The following is a 3,801-nucleotide window of genomic DNA, read 5'->3' as shown; positions in this document are numbered from 1 at the left end:
TTCACACCTTTTTTATGTACATGGTGTCTACAACATCTCCACTTGAGATACACCTCATTGTTCTTATCCTATCATCTAGAATGATGGATAAGATGTGTGCTTAGTTATCATGCTTATCTTATCTCCTTTTTCTTTCTAGAGACATTTTAGGTGCTTCCTAAGAGGCCTTTATATACAGGTTCTCCTAGTGTGTATGACATCACTACAATATAGAGCAATGTATGAGGACATACTCTGATATATTGATCATACTCCTTTTTGGTCTACAATTGTGCTTGTGTTCGAGTTCTTTGATCTTGGGTGAATTTTTCCTAAGACAAATTCTTACATGGTATCAGAGCTATACCAAATTCTTATAGTAAAAAAATCTTAAATCAAATAAAAGGATACTTGGCTAAACTTCCAATATCGATGCCACCTATACCAAGAAAACCTTTGATATTATATATCTCAGCTACATATTCCTCTCTAGGAGTATTGTTGGCACAAAGTGATGAGACTAAAAAAGAACATGCTATATACTACATCAGTCACACTTTGGTGGCCTATGAGATGAACTACAAAAACATTGAGAAAGATTTCCTTGCAGTGGTATTTTCCTCGCAAAAACTTAGACACTATATGTTGGCACACACAGTCCATCTTATTGCTAAAATTGATCCCCTAAAATACTTGTTAAGTAAAGCTATGCTTACTGACCGCCTAGCTAAATAGATGATGTCTCTTTCCAAATTTGACATTGAATATGTCAAACACAAAGCTATCAAGGGGTAGGCCATAGTAGATCAACTGGTTGATTTTCCATTAGAAGATACAATGCTTATGTAGGTTGAGTTCTTAGATGCTTCAATTATGTACATTACTAAGATAACTTGGAAAATGTTCTTTGATGGTTCTCATACATAGAATGGGGTTGAGGCAGGCATCTTGTTTATCATGCCTCATGGTTACACAATCCCAAAATATTACAAAATCCTATTTCCTTGTACTAATAATATTGTAGAATATGAGGCTTTAACAAATGGGATTAAAATGGCTCTTGAATGGAGAATCACAGAATAGCACATCTATGGAGATTCTCAACTTATCATAAATCAAGTCAATAATGAATATCAAACCAAAGACAAAAAGTTGGTACCTTACAACAAGTTGATTTATGCTCTAAGGAACTATTTCACATCCATGACATTCCAACAAATTCCTAGAGCAGAAAACAAGGCTGCAGATGATATGACCATTCTAGCATCTATTCCCTATTTTCAAGAACATGAATCATAGTTTGAGTTCTTGGTGGAAGAACTACATCATCCCTCCTATGATTCCTTTGATAACCATGTCTTCTGCACCATTGTAGGTCATGATTCATCCTACTGTGATACCATTTTCTCCTACCTACATGATCAGGTTATTCTTGAAAACCTCATGCGCAACTAAATATGCCAACTCCTTCACAATGCTTCCCATTACACTTTGGTCTCTGGTGACTTGTATAGGAAGGGTCTAGATGGAATTTTTCTTAGGTGTCTAGAACTAGAACATTCTAAAAAGACACTACCTGAAATCTATGATGACATTTGCGGGCACACTCCGATAGCCTTGCATTTGCTTGAAAATTGCTTAGGGTGGATTATTATTGTCCGAGTATGCAAGCTGATGTTGTTTTCTCTTCTAAAACTTGTAAAAATGTTAGCCCCATGGTGCTTTGATTCATGCTCCTAGATGTGAGCTTATACCTTTTGTCACATACTGGACATTTCAACAATGGTCCTTTGACTTAGCAGGGAGGTTTCATCCAAGTTCTTCTAGTGGCCACAAGCTCATTATCACAACGACTAAATATTTCACCAAATAGGTTGAGGTTGTATCATTATCTGTTGCCACAAGAAAACATGTTGCATTATTTATACTCAACCACATAATTTGTTGCTATGGTATTCCTTCCTCCATCATTACTGATAATGGAGGACAATTCTAAAATAAGGACCTCAAACAATTGTGTAAGAAATTCAAAATCAAACAATGTTGGTCCTTGATCTACTATCTCGAAGGGAATGACCAAGCTAAGGCCTTTAACAAGATATTGCTGAAAATATTGTACTGAATGATTCACAAACTAGGCAAAGATTGGTACTTATAGATCAATTTGGCACTATGGGCCTACATAATGACCATATGTACTCCTACATGGGCCACACCATTTTCTTTGGTCTATGGTTTTGAGGCTATCCTCCCCTTAGAAGTTGAGATCCCCTGATTGTGAGTCTCCTTACATGGGTTGATAACTGATGAAGACCATAGGGCTGTGAGAGTACAAGAGCTAAAAATCCTTGATGAATTCCATAAGGCTTCTTTCAACCATATGAGGGCTTATAAAAAGTACATGTCTACTACATGAAACAAAAAAGTTCATCCCCATGAGTTCCAAGTGGGTGAGCTTGTGCTTAGAAAAAATCCAAAAAATTAGTAGAACAGAGAGTAGAAAGGGAAATTTCAACCAAACTAGTTGGGCTCTTACATTATGAAAACAAAATTTGGGTCTAGTTCTTATCAAATTTCTACTCTATAAGGGAAATGACTTGTGGAGCCTATCAATGTGCTACATCTAAAAAAGTTCCATGCTTAAAGGCTCATAGCTTAGCTACTTGTACATATCTATTGATCCTTAAAAAATTCTACAAATTAGAAAATGTCCTAAAAAATGATCATCTTAGTGAAAACCTAACAATAGGCACTTTGATGTATCAACCCCCAAAAAAATCTCAAAAAATACAAAAAAATTGAAAAAGTCTTTAAAAAATCTACCAAGTGGTGAAAACCTAGAAATAGGCGCTACTTGGGACCCTCACACCTATGTTTGTCAATCTCACTTATCCACTCTGCAACACATTTCCTAGCTTGAAATTTTCTCTTGTCCTTGTCTCAGGGGCACAACTACTTAGCCTATTGTGGTCTCCTTGTTTATTATGGTTTCTTTGGCAACTTACAAAACAATGTTTCTCAACACTATCTCTCTCTCTCTCTCTCTCTCTCTCTCTCTCTCTCTCTCTCTCTCTCTCTCTCTCTCTCTCTCTCTCTCTCTCTCTCTCTCTAACATTTAAATTATTGAGCTATGATGAATTTTATCTTCGTTGTGTGCTATCTATGATGAGTGTTCTTTCCTTCATAGTCTTTCCAAGATGTCATGGACTAGAAGACTAAATGCATGGGGCATGTTTAATTGCTTTCTTCTTGTGGATATACTTCATTAGTCTAAGGTGTTTTTAGCATCATGCTTGTCCTACTTGACACTTTGACTTACAACGTATCATCCTTGACTATTTTTGCAAGATCAAACTTAGGGATGATCCTAGTACTTATGCCTTGATAATAGGTCTAATCTTGCTATATTAAACTTAGGAAATCTAATTGCATAACCATATTGACTTACATGTCTTTGATGCTTAGATTGGATTTCCACATTCTTATCTGATATCGATCATATTCATATCCTCATAGTTATACTAGTGATGGTTGTATGATCTTATGATGTCCCTAATAAATTCTCAATGATGAAATTAGAGTCTAAATATTTTGTATTCCTTGCCAGTTTGCATCATAGGCTCATTTCTTAGCTTAGTCTTGCATTTATGAATATGGGAAGAGCTCTCTCTTTATCTTTTCTCAGACATGTCGGCTAATTACTTTCATACCTTCTTTTCTTTCTTCTTGATCACATTTTTCATCTTCTACTTCACCTTTTTGCTATCTTGTCATCACAAGGGGTTAATCTAAAAATCACATCTAATCTATCCAAGTATCACA

The sequence above is a fragment of the Cupressus sempervirens genome, chromosome 10 (assembly GCF_028749045.1).
Source record: "Cupressus sempervirens isolate cs-2001-9-10 chromosome 10, ASM2874904v1, whole genome shotgun sequence".
Lineage (NCBI taxonomy): Eukaryota > Viridiplantae > Streptophyta > Pinopsida > Cupressales > Cupressaceae > Cupressus > Cupressus sempervirens.
The sequence above is the reverse complement of the archived record's forward strand: the minus strand, read 5'-3'. Positions refer to the sequence as shown.